Here is a 20,404-nt window from a genome sequence, read left to right as displayed (position 1 = left end):
TAATGTTAAGATATGGGCATGAAGAATTGAAAAGGCTGTTCTCCAAGTGCCTTTGTTGCATTCAAGTCACCTGGATTATTTCTAAAGCACAGGTTTAGTCGATCTTGGATGAGGTCTTAGATTTTACATTTCTAACAAATTCCCAGCTTGTGCTGCTCTGTGGACCACTACTTTAATCACTGTGTGTATCACTGTCATCTTGTTGTTCATCTTTTTGCTCAAGCAGGCACCAGTAATGTCTCCATTGTGGGACTTGTTATTGTTTTTGGCATATTAAATATGCCACGGGTAGTTTGCCTGGCTCTGTCGTGTGGGCGAGATACTCTCAGTAGCTTGCCAGGCTCTCCGAGAGGAGCGGAGGAATTGAATCCAGGTCGGGCGCTTGCAAGGCAAACGCCTATCCACTGTTCTATTGCTCGATAGCACTATTTAAATAGAAAGATGAAAATCTATTTATTATCTTAGATTGAACATCCTCATGACTATCCTAAGGGCAGGCAAGTCTCATCGAGATAAAATGAAAAATTACAAGTTCCAAAGAGAATGTGAGCAGAGAGGACATAGAACATAAGCATATGTTCTCTCCCTGTTCAGCTTTTCAGGCTGACATTGCTGACCTCCTTTCTAAAGCCTTTCTTAACTTCTGCAGCACAATCACAATATTGATCTTTCTCCCATCTCCCTTCCTACCCATCCCCTAAATCAGTGGTTGTCAACCTTTTTACACCAATGACTCAGACCAAACCACAGCCCAGCAGTCCCAAACCACTGCATGAAGGGTCCAGCTGTGTTTTGCACAGCAGCCGACTGACAGAGGTCCTAGGGCTGGTGGTTGGAGACCACTGCTCTGAGAGCACTTTTTGAGAGTACTAAATCTCAAAAAGTTTCTTCTGAAATAAAAGCTGACTCTGCCACTCCTAGAGCGAAGTCCATTGTTATCTTCCAACTTCCCCCTAAATTCCAGACTACAGCTTTCTATTCATGCCAGCTCCTTTTAGCTTGCCAGTCCTGCTCCCAACCCTTTTCACTTTATGTAACCCGCATTTGCCCAAGTTTCACTTTGTGATTTTTTTAAAGCACTCTGTTCCTGTTTCTCACAGAATGTTGCCTTTTCCTGGAATGCACGGACCCTTCTGTCTGTTTGGCAATGTGGCAAGTACACCCAGCCTTCATAGCAATCTCCAATGCTCCAGCCACTTGAAGGCTTGTCTTGACCCAGAGAGGCAGAATTTGGTTTTCACTGTTCTTTTTCATTTTGTAGTACATTATTGATTATTGAATGTATCTGCACTGATTTGTCATTCCTTTATGAGTCCCTACTTTGAGAGATCTAACATGGATCTCTCTTTGTATCTTCAATCTGCATAGCAATAGTGAAAATATAGAAGGTGTTCAATAACTATTGGTTAGAACAATGAATGAATAAATCCTAACTAGCTACTTAGAAAACTCTGCTTATTGAAAAATAGTTCATGACACCAGTAAATTAAACCAATGGGTCATGATGAAGTTTTAATATAGTGAAGTAAATGTTGGGTGAAAATACAAAAACAGGAAAAAAACAAGAGAGGGGAAAGAAATGCTAAGAATTGCTGCCTAGTGGGGAAGGGGAACAGATATTTATTACTTACACGCTGAGACCCTGAGCTTCTGCATGTACAAACAGGCACATAGTCACAATTTCAGAAATTGACTGCCCATAAAACCCTAGCAAATTTTAGACCCTATTCAGAAATAACATGAAAAGACAGGAAAGTTTGTCAATGCTTCTTTTCAAGTCACTTCATTATTTGCCTAGTTCCTGGAAGTGGTGTCTCAGATATTGAATTGAATTGAAATGAAAGGTCTTTTGGTGAGAGCAGCTGATATTCCCTCTATTTACAGATGGCATGACTGTGCTTATAGACAACATATGTGAATTATTGTTTTTCACTTCAAAGCCAAACTCAAACTTGAATGTCAGGGAGTAATTTAAAGCCGATCCTGAATAAAAAGAAATAATCTCCCATCAGAAAGCCATGCAACCGATCAGATTGATCAAAACAAGCTATCTTTAAAAATCTTCTCTAGCTCTAAACACAGTAGAAAATATAAAAAAAATTTTAAGTCACTCATATTTCACAGAAGAATTAGCTTAATATTACTGCTTTCTTCTGCCACAAGTATATGTAATTTAACCCCCTGCATTAAAATAGTAACCTATCATCTTTTATTTTAACTTTTTGAGTCCGTTCCTTCAAGGGTGACCCAGGTTGTAAGTTTAATATCTATATTGTAGTTGAATAAATACAAATTATAATTATTTACCATATCACTCAATCAGAGCTTTGACCTATGCTCATCTCTGCACTTAATGAAAGAAAAGAAGCAGTGAACATGCACTCTGCCTACATTTGTGAGACTAAAGTCTGGCCAAAGAATAACACTAATAATGGGAATAATGAGGAACGTGGAGGCCCTGTAAGTAAACCTTATCATATAACTCAAAATAAAATTTCGATAAGGTCTTTGGTGTAGAGAATTTCTGCAATGCAAGCATTGTATTATAAGTTGAGCATAGAAAAACCCAAAATATTTTCAGATAAAGTAGATATGAGTGTGAAGCAATATAAAAATATGCATTGCTTTCCAGTTCAGAAACAGTGAAATCAGATACAAAGGTAAGAATCAGTACAATGCACATTTTATTTACTAAGCTCAATTAAGATAATACTGGAGACTTTAGAATTATGATATATACAACATGACCAGGTTGGAGCAGTAGCACAGTGGGTAGGACGGTTGCCTTGCATGCAGCCGACCCGGGTTCGATTTCTCCGTCCCTCTCGGAGAGCCCGGCAGGCTAATGAAAGTAACCTGCCTGTGTAGCAGAGCCTGACAAGCTACCAGTGGCGTATTCGATATGCCAAAAACACTAATAAGTCTCACAATGGAGACGTTACTGGTGCCCGTTAGAACAAATCAATGAACAACGGGATGACAGTGCAGTGCTACATGACCAATAATTTTCAAAGATCATTCTGTACATGCTGTATTATTCTTGGATCCCTAAGCTCATACATCTTTTGGGACTTGAGTGTTACTATATGTAAAGCCTTTCCAGATTCTCACCCTTATTATCTTATGTATCTGTTATCAGTTTTCTTCACTTACTCTATGTATATGCAACCATCGTACCATTTAAACATCCCTCTCACACATATCCTAAGCCAGGACTTTCCAATGAAGATTCCTCTAATGATATATCTTCAAAGTACAATATAAGACGCTTTAGCCATATGGCTTCTAAGCACTTGAAATACCAACATTACAAAGAAGTTAATTTTTCATTTTATTTATTTTAACTAATAAATTTCAGTTTTAACTTGAACAGCACATGTGGCTTGTGACTATTGTATCAAATGATGCATGTCAATACTATATATTTCTTGAAGACAAACATTGTTTATCATTCAATACTTTAGTGTATTAAATTGCAGTATTATTTAATAAAGTCTTTTTAACAAACAAATCTAAGTGAATCATGGTACATATCTGCAAAAATAATGAGCATAAATATCAGGCTTGTGAAATATAAATGTATTTAGTCATTATAAAAAGTGGATATTTTTCCCTAAAATAATAAAACCTAAAAGTGGAAATCAATTTAACATAATCCATTTCTAAATAATAGAAGACTATTAAAAATCTAATTCAGGAGTATGTTGGGATACCTATATTTATAGCATAGTATTTACAATAACCAAAATATGTATTCAACCCCAAGCCATCAATAGCTGAAAGGATAATATGCTGTGTTACTTATGGAATATTACTCTGCCATTAAAATGATTGAAATACAAGTTTTAGGACAAATGGGTGAAATGAGCTAGTTATGCCAATGTAATTAATCAGAAAGTAAAAGACAATTATTGCAGATTTTCACTTATATGTGGAATATGAATGACTAAAGCAAGCAATATGTCAAATGACTACAGTCCTTTGAATGAGTGTAGTACTGGAACTTTGGGATTGAGAGTGGTGAATATTATATACATATATAGACATGAAGTTAAGGCCTCCAAAGTGCAGTGTTACAAACCAATAATAAATATATTTTTTAAAAATAAATATGAGAGAGATCAGATCCATGATAAATTTCCAAATTTTGATTGTACTTAAAGATTAGCATTGAAAGATAAAAAAGAAAAAATAATGCAGCTTGAGTGAAGTGTACTGCTTACAGAGATTACCTAGAAATATATTGGTATTGAAAGCATAGAAATTACTCAAAATATTTATTGAAATATAACTGCTTCATGCAGTTGTATAATTATGTTTTATGTTGCATTTTATCATTTAGCTGAGTATCTTAATTTTGTCTAAGTCTTCACACAGTAGACTTTGATCTCCTTAAGACTAGGAATCCTATTATTACTGAATTTCTGTTCCTAACAAAATCTAAGACACAGTAGTTACTCAATAAATATTTATTGGACAAGTATAATGTATAATAAAATAAAAAATAACTATTTTAATATATCTACAAGAATTTATGCTCGGGGGGGGGAAAAGAAAGCTATTGTGAAGCCCTTAAGTGGCTGTCATCTATTAAGCCTTCTGCAACATCAACTTTATGTGTCTTTACACCTTGTGCTTCAGTTACCTGTTATTTCAAATAAGTTTTCCTAAAAGAAAAATCAGAATTTTCTTTTCTCTGTCTTCTACAACCTTGAATCTATGTAGTCATATTCTTTTGTGCCTTTTAAATTTGATTTTAGCTTCCCTTGGTTCTTTCACTATTTTCTCTTAATATTTCTATGACCTTAAGAGAAAATAATCAAGTTTCTTTTATTTTCTCATGGGAGGTAGTTAACTGTATGCAAGGATAAAAATGTCACCAAAAGCTAATCGGAACAAATTGTAGGAGTTTTACCTAATGCTTTTGCTACAGCCTCAATTGCTGACTAGCATAACCAATTTATCATTTCTGATGGATAAGAATCTGGTTTATATTGCCATCCAGGGCCACTTATGGTTTTTGGTTTTGATGTTGTTTCTTTCTTTCTAACCTCTAATGTCAAAAAGTGTTGTTTGTGCCTCTTTATGGAGAAGTTTTGTGTTTGGCTACCAACTTTGGCCTTGTCTCTCAGATAGATGAGGAATTATAATTCTAAGAAAATGGTATTTTGGTTATGGATGATTAAATAAGATACAGTAATTTCAAAGATATTTATTTAGCACATATGAAGTAAGATTGTTCTCTAAATACTAATTGGTTTATAGAGCAAAAGTAGGCATAAATCTGACATCAAGGTATGAGGTCTATTCTGATACAAGTTTGAATACAGATCTGTAAAATGTTCTGGATATATTAGGATAAATATATGATGGCTGGAGCAATAGAGTAGCAGGTAGGGTGCTTGTCTTGCATGCAGCAGACCCGGGTTTGATTCCTCCACCCCTCTCAGAGAGCCTGGCAAGCTACAAAGAGTATCTAGCCTACATGGCAGAGCCTGGCAAGCTACCTGTGGGGTATTTGATATGCAAAAACCAGTAAAAACTGGTCTCACAAAGGAGACATTACTGGTGCCTGGTCGATCAAATTGATGAGCAATGGGATGACAGTGACAGTGAAATCATATATATATATATATATATATATGTATATATATATACACACACATATTAAATCGAACAGAAGCTTCATTTCACTCATATTTAAAAGGCATATTTCTGTTTTTGGTTTTCAGATTATTAAGGTACAACTTAATTAAGATTCGTTTTTGGTTTGGGGGTCACAGAGTGATGCTCAGGGGTCATTCATGGTGGGATCAGGGCACAATAGGAGATGTTAGAATTGAATCTGGGCTGGCCGCATGCAAGACAAATGCCCTACCCACTGTACTATCTCCCTGGCCCCTGAGCTATCATTTAAATAAAGCTAAACCCACTGGTGGAGGATGCAAGAAGCCAAGCATGTGATTATATTGTTCTGTCCCTGAAACACATATAAAACATAGAACCAGTATCTGGAACAAAGACAAATGTTTTCACAGTTTAGAAAAATAAGGCTTTTACTGGAAGAGTGTATTTCCTGAATTTTACCTTATTGCATAATTACTACCATTTATATGTAGAAAACTCTATAGCAAAGTATGAGGTAAAGAGTATTCATTGTGCACAGTATTCAAAAAACAAACAAATTTTGTGTAGATTATTAAATTTCTTAATAATTTTCTTATCAAAGCACTAATGAATATAATCTATCAGTATGTGAAGTCTACAGTGTATAAAGCACCATGATGCTTTATATCAAAGATGACATAAATATGAATAATGGGTTACCCTTCTTGGAGTAATTAAGAGAAAAACACAAAAAAATTACTGTTGTAAGAAGAGGAAAAGGGCTATCATACAAACACTTAATAATGGCTGGTATAGAAGTCACCATCCTTGCTATCCAAAATCAAATAAATTTTCTTCATTATGCATACTGTAAGAAAAAAAAACCCTTCTTTAGCCCGATTAGTGGTTAGTTATTTTATTTCTACATAATAACCAAAGCTACAGCTAGACAAATGAGCATTCAAACCCATCCCAGAAACATGCATGCAAGCTGACACAAGAAAGTGGGGGACTTCTCAACACAGGTGCTTGCTTAGGAAACTGAACAACCATAACAGGGTTTAAACCAACTCGAACTGAATCTTGAGAAAGCCTGTGGAGTTTAGAATGGAACCCCTACCTGAAGAGATTTTTATAAGTCAGATATGAAATGAATTATTCCTTTGCTCCACAGTGATTTCATGGACTATATAATCAGGGAGTGTTACTTGTTACCAATAACTCCTCCACAATTTTCTCCTTTGTAAAAATAATATTGTGGGTTCATTAGGACATTAGGTTCCTAGATGTCAGAAAATTCCCTTTGAATTCTCCATGTTAATTACGGCTCTTAACACATAGTAGAAATTCGTTACAGATCTATTGACTGAATCAATCAATATTTATTGGATTATTTTATTCAAATATTTTTCAGTACTGGAATTAAGACTTAAAATAATATTTCAAATTATTATTTGAGTTCTAAAACTGAAAATAACTAATGATGTTGTCAACAAGCATCAACTTTTGAAGGCTAAACTACAGCTGCTAAACGTTGTAATTATAAAAATAACATTCATGTTACCATCTACCACCAAAGTTTGCATAGTACTTTATCCTATTTTAAAGTTCTTTTGAACTTTTTTTTCCTGGTTCTTAGTTCCATATTTTATACACATTTGAAATGCTGTACATTTTAATTTATATAGAATAAATATCAGTTCACCCAAAGGTTTGGAAAAATGAGAAGGCATAAAAATGTAGCCAACAATATTAAAAGATAATGACAAAAGCATCAAATGCGCTAACTACATTTCACTGAGTAGTTGCTATACTCTTCAGTTCTATGATAACTTTTTTGTGTTATCTTATTTAATTATCACAAAATCTTATGAGATAGAAATATTGCAATCTCCCCATAATAATGGAAGAAACTCTACTTAGAAATTAGAATTAACAATATTAGGAAAAAATCCAGAGGTGATACAGCAGGAATGCAATAAGACTTGGACTGAAAATCAAACGTATCAGTCCTGACAATTTGCAATCTTAACCATCATTAAGCTTCCTTTCTACCCCTAAATAACCATTGTCACAACTAATATTATCATAAAAACTTCAATATTTTAATTTTGGACCTTCATTGAATTATTTATCCTCAGAACATCCTTCTTTATCATGGAAACAAAAATCAATAATCACTAATCATTTCATAACAATAGGTATGGACTCTATCAAAAATACAAAAAAGAACAGTGTTAAATGGAAGGAAGGGAAAGCCATTAGTTGTTAGTTGGAGGCATCGGTGGTAGTGTGGAGTGGTGCCATTGTACTTCTGGAACATATAAACTGATGGTAAAAACTGACATTTAAAGAATTTTGGCACTCATGTTCGCACAGATAGTGACAGAAAAGACAATTTTGAAGTTCACTGCTATGGGCCAGCAAGGTACCAGACCATCTCTTCATACTATTAATAAGTAATCTGGTGAAGAAAAAAATATATTTTATTTAGAGTATGTGAATTTTTACTTTCGCTAGAATAAGATAATGTCATACCTATAATATTGCACATTCGTATCAACTATAATTTCTTATTTTTTCAATGATTAGAAAGGCACTTCAGAATTTTGACAAATGGCTCCTAGGTAATTAACGTTTTAAAGTGAGGTAGGTAATTGACATTTTAAAATGCGACATTTGAACCTAAGTGTTAATTTTTTGAATAACTAGAAATTTGCTTTTAATATTGTCTTACACAATGCTGGTGTTAGGTAAATTCTTTTGAAATACAGTCTGAATGGAAGAGTCAGAGCAAAGAATATTCTTACCAGACCATAAGACACCTCAGGGGGCCATGGGAGGATCCAGGAGAGCAGGTGACCTTCTGAGAAATTGAAGGTCACTTTGTTCCCTGAGGGAGGAAATAAAAGACATATTTTTAGGGGGCACTGAGTCATTTTTTTTCTTTTTCTTTTCCTTTTTTTTTTCTTTTGGGGTTATACCTGACGATGTACAGGGGTTACTCCTGGTTCTGCACTCAAGAATTACTTGTGGCAGAGCTCAGGGGACCATATGGGATGCTGGAAATCGAACCCACATAGGCCGCATGCAAGGCAAATGCCCTACTCTCTATGCTATCACTTCAGGCTCACCATTTTTTTTTTCTAAAGTTGAGTGGGAGCAGTCGGCAGGATAAGTTTGGGAATTCTGTTTTAGTCTAAACCCTACTCCCTCTCATGAAAGAAAATAAACAAAAAAGTATATCCCTCCAGGGTTGAAAGCATTATGAAAAAAGGGTGTTCTTATGATTTCAACTTTTCAAATTATTCCCGGCACTTATTTCTTTTCGGTAATAGTTGACGACTCTCACTCTGAGCCAGAATTAATATGAAAAAAAAACTTCCCTAGCCCCTTCAAATATGTTTTACTAAAGGAAAAAAATTCCTTACCATACCAAAGCAAAAATTCCAGTTATGTAATGAGAAAACACTTGCCATTTTTGTATTACTGGCATTTAAATATGTTTATATTCATTTTTTAGCTTGTTTCAAGATTGGCTATGTATTATCTTTTTTTCCAGCACTAATAGAACTCATTACACTAATACTCCAGTATTATGTAAATGTATTTTATCCAAATATCTCATATCCATAAGTAGTTTATTCATTATATCCCAAATGTAATATACCAAACAATAACTCATTTGTCAAAGGGAGACAGTTCATTAAAATTCAACTATCATTTGGCCAGGATAAAACAGCAACAGTATAAAAATTGATGTTGCGAAACTTAACAAATGAGAGAATAAGGAAAGTGCAAATCGGGAAATTGCAGGGCTGCCCTCTAGGGCCATTTTTGGGTCACTTGTCTGAATTCTAATATTACAATTGCTTTACAAAAAGTCTCCAACTTATTAGACTGAAAGGGAAGCCAATTTACAGTTAGGTGACTTGAATATCTAGGGCATTCAATAAATGAGAACATGATGCCACTAGGGAGAGAAGAATTGAAAAGGCCTAACACTTGAGCACTGTTCTATGACTCAGTTTTTAAAAGTGAATTGTTATATGATTTAGGAAGCACATTTTCATACTTTGTGGATTTGTATTTAAGTATCATAGTGAATAACAATTTTAGAACTCCAAGTATAGTTTTATATAAAGCATTTGCACTATTAAAAGAAAATCAAATAGGAACTGCAGGAATAGCAACTACTAGAAATGTAAAAACAGAGCTACTCAACCTGCTGACACTTTGCTATAAGTAAATCTTTCAGTGTTACGAAGGTAACCGATGACTTTTTTTCACACAAAATGTAAGTTCACAATAATTTAAGATATCGGAGAGGTACATAGTCATCTGTGCTATAAGTATAATTTGTTTTAAATTAGTGATATTTTAAAAAGTTGAACACATTGGGTTTATATTTATCAATACATAGTTACCAATATCAACTATTTCATTCTAATAATTTATATGTATTTTTTAATACTTGAAAACTTAGAAAGAAATTTCTTCTGATTACATACATGTGCTAGTTGGCATAGTGTAAATGACATTTTGTTAACATACAATTTTTAAGTTTTCCTTCTAGATTACCATATTTTAAGATTATTCACATACTTACAGAATTCCTTCCATTATGTCTAAATATGCTCTTCCATTCATTCAGTCACCAAAGAAAGTCACGTTTGTCTCTTTGCTTCTGATAGCCCAAACTATTAAATTTCCTGAAATCTTTCCTTTCTATGGTAAATAGAAAGAAGAGTTTGGTTGTGGCAAAAACATTTTATTACTAAGATTTTTGTTTTGCTATTCATCTCCTCCTCATGTGAAATGAGATTTATAAGTGAGCTTCATGTGAATGTGTGTACGCACTGTTCCTGGAGGCATTGCAAGGCCAGGCCAATGCATGGAGTGGATGAAGAAAACTCCTATTCCAGCTCCCTGGTCCAAAAATTCCCTTAATATGTTGTCCTCAGAGAGAGAACATATCATATATTAAACTAATAAGAACAGATACTACACTTGATCTTAGCCAAAGGCCAAGAAGTGATAGAGATGATTAACCATGAATGATCATTTATATATATATAATATATTAGATATAAAATTTACATATATTATTCATGTTTTATTGTAGTTATGTAAATTATATCTTGTTTTCAGTCATATATAAGCAGATGTTTATATTAATTTTATTTCAATTACATAAAGAGAGAACTTTTATTTCCATCTTACACAGAATATATTGCATTTGTTTTTATCCTTTGCACTAGTGGTAAGCTTTTGCACAGAAGCAAAAGTGGAAATCACTGTAAAAGACATCTAAAAGTTCTCAAACTCGTTGTGTTCATATACAAACATAGATAAATACTTTTGAGTCTCCACAGATCATTATAAGGAAATATTGAGCAAATAAGAAATCTGTAAAGTGATTTCCTTAATATACATTTTTGCTCTATCAAAATTCCACCCTCTGTTATACAGTATTTAGTGTCATCACCACTTCTCTGTTATAGATGTGAAAGAGGTAACCAAGGCATAGAAACAATTGTTTTAGCATACAGTAGAGGGGTGCAGCTATATTTTCTTTCAACCATACTGTTAATTAAACTACAGCTAATAAGTAAGAGACAAACAAGCAAAGCTATTTTTCCTTAATTTTTGCTCACTAGTTTTGCTCTTAACAGAGATCAAAGAGTGAGGCTAGCTTGCAGCTCTTCAGTTCTCATTAGGTGAAAAGTTTGTCATTGCCACAAAAAAAGTGCAAATCACACATCTTGTTTGATGGTGTTGCTATACTTGTTTGAACAAGCCCCATTGTTCAAGCTATGAAGAATGTGCTGACAGGTGTTGTCTTAGCAAAATTACAGCTGCAACAAAGCATCAGGAGCAGAATAATCATAAATAGTTACACACTGCATATTAGGCGTTGGTACTTGAGCAGAATAAGATTTTAGAGTTGTTGATTCTTTCATTGGTTGCTTTTGTCATGTGCTTTTTTTCTCCTTGAAAGATCTGTCTTCCAAAACTTTCTTACTTTGAACATCGTGCCTATATATGAAATTTACTTCAGGTAGTTTCCTTATTAGTAGTATTATACTAAAACTTTTTAGTGGGCTGGACTGATAGTACAGTGGGTAGGGCATTTGCCTTGAATGCGGTCGACCGAGGTTTGGTTCTCAGCATTTCATATGTTCCCCCGAGCACTGTCAGAAGTAATTCCTGAGTGCAAAGCCAGGAGTAATGCCTATGGATCGCTTTTTGAGGTGCCCAAAAAGAAAAAAAAAAACTTTCATCTCCTGAAGTCTCTGGATAGTGTGGCATGTGGCACCTCCCAATTCCTCAATACTGAAATTCCAGTAGGAGCGCAGAAGCCAACTAAACTCAACAAACAAAAACATTAACGCAGAATGCTCAACAAGCAACAAAGAGCTTAGTGAATTCTTACAACAAGGACTTAACAACCCCTCGATGAGATATAACAATAATTACTTAAAATTGAATTTTTGAATACTTATCAATATTAATATTTATTTTTAAATGATTTGTTATTTAATCATTTCAGCTCTGAATTGGATCAACTGTTGTGGCTTTTGTATACATAAAATGAATTTTAAACATTATTGATTTCTCCACATTACCCCAAAAAAGTCTTATCTATGCTGTATGACAAAAGATTATTCAAGCAGGCACAACTTGAGCATGGCAAATTGAAATAAATAATGACTAGATTCAAGAATATACTGCAACCAGATCTCTGAAATTTTGTTCTGGATTGAATTTATAGCAGGATTCCTTTGATCTGGGCTCATCACTCCTTGTGGGCCCGGGAACCATGTAGGGTTCCATGGATCAAACCCAGTTTGGTTACATGCAAGGTAAATGGCCTACTGCTCCAGTTCCCAAGGTATCACTGTATCATTGTCATCCCATTGTCTGTTGATTTTCTTGAGCGGGCACCAGTAACGTCTCTCTAACACTCAGCCCTGAGATTTTAGCAGCCTCTCCTTACTGTCTTTCCCAATGATTGGAGGCTCTTTCAGGGCCAGGAGAATGAGACCTATCATTACTCCTTTTGGCATATTGAATATGCCATGGGTAGCTTGCCAGACTCTGCCGTGTGGGAGGGATACTCTCGGTAGCTTGCTGGGCTCTTGAGAGGTACGTATATATCTGTTACTGTATTTGGGATATGAATACGTCACGAGGAGCTTCCCAGGCTCTCTCTTGTGGCCAATAGACTCTTGGTATCTTGTTAGGTTTCCAAGAGGGAAAACTAGGCTATTAGATGTCGGGAGCTTCGTTTTATAGTCTCTGGATGTTGGCCATTGATGGGATTACACAGACTCAGGGTAGTTTCTGGGTGTGACTGCCTAGTTACTGGAAAATAGGGATCTGGGTGGAGGAGGCCCAGTCTTGAAGATCTTGGCTCGGGTCCGCACACCTGGGTTCCTCTGCCAATTACTTCATGGGTGAGGCTCGTTCAAACGTGTGGCAAGTGACCTTGAGCATGGCTATGGCTGGGTTCGGAGGTCTTCAACTGTCGAGGCTCTGCTCAGGGTGGGGAGGGAAATGCAACTTGTCCCCTCCTAGAGGCCCCGGTGAAGACAGCCAGGTGCAGGGGCTAGAAATTGCATTGCTCTCTTCCAGGAGCTTGGTTTTATAGTTTCTGGATGTTGGCTGTTGATGGGATTACACAGCAGGACACTTTCTGGGTGTGACTGCCTAGCTACTGGAAAATGGGTGATCTGGGTTGAAGAGGCCCAGTCCCGATCCAAGCAGCCTTGAAGATCTGGACCCCTACTGGAGCAGTAGGCCATTTACCTTGCATGCAGCCAAACGGGGTTTGATCCCTGGCTCCCTATATGGTCCCTGGGCCCACCAGGAGTGATGAACCCAGAGCAAAGGAATCCTGCTTTAAAGTCAATTCAGAACAAAATTTCAGAGATCTGGCTGCAGTATATTCTTGAATCTAGTCATTATTTATTACAATTTGCCATGTTCAAGTTGTGTCTGCTTGAATAATCTTTTATCATACAGCATAGATAAGACTTTTCTGGGGAGATGTGGAAAAATCAATAATTTTTAAATTATTATCCCAAAGAATAGCATTGCTTTATTTTGAAAAGATTATAGAAGATATGTTGTAAGAGGATTTTTGAAAGACAATAGAAAAATTTTTCTTGAAAATTAAAGATCTTGAACAAAATACTTTTTTACCCTTAATTTAATTATTGAGAAATGTTTGGATCAGGTAACCAGGAAGTTTTATTTTTTTGGTCTGACTAATCACTGATAATAATTGGATCAAATCACCTTAGCCTGTTGATTTTGTTTGTTGCCTAAACTGCAATTTAAGAGATGACTTAAACTTTTATAGAAATAATATTTTTCTAACACTGTACAGACATTATAACTCAAGTTTTTTTTTTCTTAATAAGTGAACAGAAACTATTCTTGCTTAGTAATATATTCAAAATCCATTTATTGTCTTCTCTGGGCTTAACAATGTATTATGCTGCCAGAAAAGTGTTATCTGTACACATTATTGTTTCTAACATGACTGTTGCTGCCTAGGTGTTTATTTTATGTTGTTGTTGTTTGGGGAACACGCCTTGCTGTGCTCAGGGCCTACTCTCAGCTCTGTGCTCAGGGACCACTCCGAGTGGGGCTGAGCATATCACAGATTGAACTGAGGTTGGCTGCATGCAAGGCAACCACTTACCCTGCTGTACTATGACCCTGGCCCTTATTGTTGCCTTGTTTTAATGTGTTTTTGAACTATAAATTCTTGGGGAAAAAACTATACATAAAATCATATGTGTGCTCTCCAAATGCTTTTTGTTTGCTTTTGTCTTTGCCACTGAGAAGCATCTGCTATGATTTCACTTGTTTCAAGGTATCCTGCTACTCTCTCTTACCCTTCAGCCCCCTTCTCTACTCAACACTGCTTATTTCCTGCCCTGGAGCCCCAACTCACCTTGGCTTGCATTTAAACATCTTGAGGGCATTGGTATTGTTAATCTCTGCTCAAGATGAAGCAAAAGTGCATTGTTCTTTATTCATAAACTTCAGTCCACTTCAAAACCTGAAAGTACTTCTATTTGAACCTTACCACTATTACAGATAGCACTTAGCTCATTGGTGTATTTTTGTGTGTCATTATCACTAAGCTATTGAAAATTTGATATCATTACTTGTCCACCTTTAGATGTATAGTGCCTGAGGCAGGAGTGATAGAACAGCGGGTAGGGCATCTGCTTTGCAGGTAGCCTACTCAGGTTCGATCCTTAGCATCCCATATGGTCCCTCAAGCATTGCCAGGAGTAATTTCTGAGTGCAGAGCCAAGAATAACAGCTGGACATTGAAGGTTGTGACCCAAAAAGAAAAAAAAAAAAAGATGTGTAGTACCAAGTGCCAAGAATAATTACTGCTTAAGATTCATAGTGCTACTTGAGGGGCTGGAGTGATAGCCCAGTGGGTAGAGTGCTTGCCTTGCATGTGGCCAACCTGGGTTCAATTCCTGGCTTTTCCTACGGTGCCTTGAGCACCATCAGGAGTGATTTCTGAGTACAGAGTCAGGAGTCATACCTGAACACCGCTGGATGTAGCCCCAAACAGCAAAATCCAACAAAACTAAGAGTGTTAGTTGAGATTAATGTAATTGGTGAGGCACACATATTTGTTACATAGCCCTGTTGCACTGTCATCCCATTGTTCATCGATTTGCTCCAGCAGGCACCAGTAACAACTCCATTGTGAGACTTGTTACTGTTTATGGCGTATCGAATATGCCACAGGTAGCTTGCCAAGCTCTGCCATGCGAGCAGGATACAAGGATAGGTAGCTTGCCAGGCTCTCTGAGAGGGACAGAGGAATCAAATCAAGGTTGGCCATGTGCAAGACAAAAGCCCTACCCACTGTGCTGTCACTCCAGTCCTATTATTTCTTACATATCTTTGAAAATCATGTATGTATTATTTGCTGGCTAATGTGGATCAAATGCCATTTTAACGTGTCCATGACTTTGAAATAATCAAAGAAATAAACATAAATACTTCTTTTCTACAGAAATAACATTCATTTATAAGCCTGTGTATGCTCTAGAGATATGCTTTTGCATCTCTTCAAATAACCACATCACAAGCACCACCAAAGAATCAACACCCCTTGCCTCTTAAATTCTTTTCCTTCTCACCATTCTGATATCCTCAGTACTTCAGAGTGAGTGGCTATAATTTGTTTCATTGATATAAATCTTAATTTCCAAATTTCTGAATAAAGGCATACCTGTAAGAACCCTGACCTACCCACTAGTGCTATGTAGGTTGAGAAAGAAGTCTTACATATAAAGCAGGAAACATTGACAGGCTAGAAGTTAATAGAAAGGGAGACTAGATATGGGAAGGCAATAAGAGATATCTATTAGTACCCTTACAGTGACTCACTAATTAAAAACTAAATAAATTTTAAATAAAAAGATATCTATTATCAGACTAGTAGCTTTTCATTTTATAAAATTTCACCAAAATCACCATGTCAAAATTCCTTGCCATATATAAAGAACTTTCAGGTTACAGTCCACAGTTAGTTCAAAGGAACACTTATATTCAATTATATTATATATTTCTATGAGACATACATAAGTTTTCAGATTTTATAAGTTGTTCAAAAATTAGTATTAACATTGGTTAAAAACCATTAAATAAGAGAATCCCATCTGATAATTGCTTTAAGTACCCTTTATTTTAAAAAGACTTTGTTTTTCAGATTGCCCCAATGTATTGCTACACAATCTCACCTTAAAAACATCTCACCTTAAAAACATCTCACCTTAAAACTTTCACAACACAGCTGAAAAAGGCAGTGTTTGTAGGTGATGGTACTCTTGCTGGAAATATTTGCATTTTTATTAGGAATAAATTACCTAAATCAAAGATTTTGAATTGTAAAGTTTTAGGCAATAACAGAAATATGGGTAGTAGCTTTCTTAGAAAGCCAATAACAGAAGCCAAATACCAATACACTCCACTAGTCTTAGTCCTGTGCCTCTTGAGAATTTTTTTGTGAGAAATAAAGAAATTCTCATTGCTTAGAAAATGACTTATGGCTACAACAATAAAAAGTTAGTATGTATTTTTATATGGGAAGATGGGTTGAATAATCATTTTTAGAAAGGAGTAATGTAAAGGATTACTCATCTTTCACTTCTTAAAGAAGCCACACTAGACTGGAACAAAAGTACAGTGGGTTTGTCATTTGCCTTGCATGTGGCTGACCTAGGTTCTATGTCTAGCATCCCATATGATCCCCTAAGCACACTAGAAGTGATTCTCGAGTGGAGAGGCAGGAGTAACCCCAGAGCACCACCAGATGTGGCCCAAACCCCACATGCAAAATAAAAACATAAAAATAGAAGAAGCACCACTATGCTAGCTTTCATGTGCTCTTAAATTTTATTTGGTTTTTGATGTTCTTCCAGTTACATTTGTACACTGATGTTCGTAGTACACCATTATGTAGTCTTTCTATATACTGAATCAAAATACTTCTATATTCTCTATGTTTTAAGTTGAAGAAACACCCATTTATTTGATCTGATATAAGTGAAATTCAGCATCTATATTTTTTAAACAGATACAAAGTTCAAAATTTCAAAAACAAAACATTTATTTTCGTCTTTTTATGCCAGAGCCAGTGGTGTTCACTGATTACTCCTGACTTACTCATAGAAACGTCTGGGGTACAGAGGCCCAACCCTGGGTGGGCATACGCAAGTCAAGCACCTTACCTGTTGTAGTAGCTCTCCAGCTCAAAACGTCAAAATCTGAACAAAAGTCTCTACTATTTGATTTTTTTTTTTTTTTGGTTTGCAGTTTTTCCAGCTAAATCAAGTTATTTGGATTACAGATAGAGTTGAAGTAAGCCAACATGCACACAAACATGAAAATACTTCATAGGTAATTAACTGAATTATTTGAAATAAATTAGATATATAGAAGTATGTATAGACATATATAGTTGTGGAAATACACAAATATAGCTTATCTTTTAGATATGAATATATTTTGTTGAAAACAAAGTATATACTCAATAGGTGAGTATATAGGTGAACAAACATAAAGTACTCCCAAATGCAACCAAGGCTAATGCTACCCCTCTTGATTTTTCCAGCCCCTGACCCAGCTCAAGAGATAGGATTATCCACTTCAAAAAATACTTCTAGATGACAGTGACAGAAAACATTAAATTAAAACTTTGGTTCTAAAAAAGATTTCCACTAATTTATTGCAATTAATTAAGTGATATTTTATTCACAAATGCCTATTGTGTACCTTTGCGTCTGTTGTGCACTAGCCTTAAAACTTTCTTTAATCTAAAATTTTGTCATACTCAGTTTGACATAATTTTATAGCTTTGATAAAATAGAGGATACTTCTGTCAAGCATTTTTTTTTCTTTTCTTGTTCACTTATCTAAAGAAGAAATGTCTTGGTCTCTTCAGAAATCATCATGCAAAACTATACTTATTTAAATTTACACTTATATTTGTTTATAAATGAAATTTGAAATCCATTTTCAAATATTCTTATTTTGAATTGTATTATTTATAACACACTGTAGGAATTACTACTAGAAATTGAAATCAGATATGTTTAGAAAATTGTTATAACTATGCACCATGACTAATTTATGCACAAAAGTTGCTTAGATCATTTATCTATGATTTGGGGTCACATATAGCAAAGCTCAGATTTTCTCTTGGGTCTATGGTCATAAATCATTCTTGGGAGGGCTCAGATGACCATATATGATGCAAGATTTAAAACCATGTTTGAACCTTTATTGCAAACCACAACAGCTAATTAGAGAGAGAAAACAGAAGGGAATGCCTTGCCACAGTGGCAGGGTGGGGTGGGGGGGAGATGGGATTGGGGAGGGTGGGAGGGACACTGGGTTTACGGGTGGTGGAGAATGGGCACTGGTGAAGGGATGGGTTCCAAACTTTGTATGAGGGAAGTATAAGCACAAAAGTGTATAAATCTGTAACTGTACCCTCACGGTGATTCTCTAATTAAAAATAAATAAATTAAAAAAAAAATAAAAAAAAAAATAAAACCATGTTTGACTGCATGCAAAGCAAGTACGTTGCCTGTTGAATTATCTCTCTGGATCCAAAATTTTTCTTTTATTAGAATTTTTGTGTGTTTGATAGAATAAACCCATTTTCTGTTGCATTTTCACTGTATTTCTGCTTACAAGTTACAAGACACAATTCTATTTTAACCAAAAAGACATTTATTGAAACACTGGTGGAAAGTCACAGAATCACAAAGGAAAAAGAAGCCAACCCAAAAACTATCAAGAAGCAAATAATTTTAATTAAAGAAAACTAAAAATACAGTTACTTTACATTATTTACAGATTAATTAAGAGAAGTATACCAGGATAAAGGAAGTTCAAATATTTTTGTATGCTTGCTGTGCCACTCAGATTCAAATTCTAGTAACAGAGGTCTAGTTACCCTGATTTTGATGTAATGGCAATTGCTTGACCAGGGGACATGGAACAGAAAATACAATACTTGGAGGCTTTGATCATCAAAGTCATCATACCTTTGCTAATGACAATTAAATTTTCTATTAGAAAATGGAGATAGAATTAATAATCAAAATCTTGAAAAAATTGTAAGTGAAACTCTCCAAAGAAATGCTACTATCTGCATATATATGTATATATTGGCAAGGATGGAGAATATATTATAGCAGTCTTATAATTGCTTGAAAATAATATGGAAGAGATAAAATTCTATATAATAAGTTGTTGAATCCAAGGGTGTTAAAATTTTCAAAGCTGTTGGTACATTTTACCTTTTCTAATATATCTATTTTTAGTTCTCACTGAAGAATATGATAATTTTCCTCTTATAACACTATTCCCACCAAATTGGACCTTATTATTTAAATTTTTTAATTTGAGAATTTGAAGAGGTTATCTTATTTTGTAGTACTTTAAAAATAATAAAAAGTCTGACTACATTTCTATCCATCCCTTCATCTTTCCTGTAATTAAGTGACATTCACTGAGTCATACATATTTAGTGCTCATACCTTTTTCTCCTGGGGCATTACTTAATTTCAAAGGATAGATGCATAGAATTTTTTTATTTGATATTATGCTAGACTGCATATTCTTTAATTCAGTTTTTAGGCAGCTTTATAGAAGTCAGTGTGCTGCATTCAGAGTATGCGATGTTATGGCAAGGGATATAAACCATAGGTTTCCTATCTGCAAAAAGATGAATTTAGGATAATACATACTGCTTAGGTCTTTTGTAAGATGAAATGAAGTAAGACATGAAGGAATTCAGACAATGTGTGATGGTGGTGTTTATAAATGTTAGGTGTTGTCCACGTGCCCCGTGCCCTCGACTCAGGCATCTCCTCAGAGGACCCTGAGCCATCCCACCTCCCAGAGCACCATCTCATCTGCCCCTGCGCTACCCTCCAGCGTGGCTCCCAGTTTTCTCCCTCTCTCAGGTCAGTAATCTAACCCTGGACACCACCTTCCCCGTGCCCATGCCTCAGGCATCTCCTCAGAGGACCCTGAGCCACACCACCTCCCTGACTACCATCCCATGCGCCCCTGAGCCACTCTCCAGCACTGCTCCCGGTTTTCTCCCTCTCTCCGGTTTCTGGTCCCCCCAACCTGGCACCCAACCTACATTGCAGTAGTGGGCGTCGCCTCTGCAAGTGGGTGTGGCCTCTTTGGGGGTGGGGGAGGCCACATTTATTTCCCCTTTTCTGGC

General features: G+C 35.6%; 1 protein-coding gene and 1 non-coding gene across 8 annotated transcripts in view; one reads left to right on the top strand and one right to left on the bottom strand.

The window, feature by feature from the left end:
- NLGN1 (neuroligin 1) overlaps positions 1-20,404 on the top strand; it is a 957,654-nt gene that overhangs the window by 848,818 nt on the left and 88,432 nt on the right. The gene's annotated exons all lie outside the window — the stretch shown is intronic.
- On the bottom strand, positions 10,457-10,646 carry LOC129402658 (U2 spliceosomal RNA). Its single transcript, XR_008628762.1, has one exon. It is a non-coding gene; the product is annotated as a U2 spliceosomal RNA (small nuclear RNA).

Source organism: Sorex araneus, chromosome 2, assembly GCF_027595985.1.
Source record: "Sorex araneus isolate mSorAra2 chromosome 2, mSorAra2.pri, whole genome shotgun sequence".
NCBI lineage: Eukaryota > Metazoa > Chordata > Mammalia > Eulipotyphla > Soricidae > Sorex > Sorex araneus.
The sequence above is the reverse complement of the archived record's forward strand: the minus strand, read 5'-3'. Positions and strand labels throughout refer to the sequence as shown.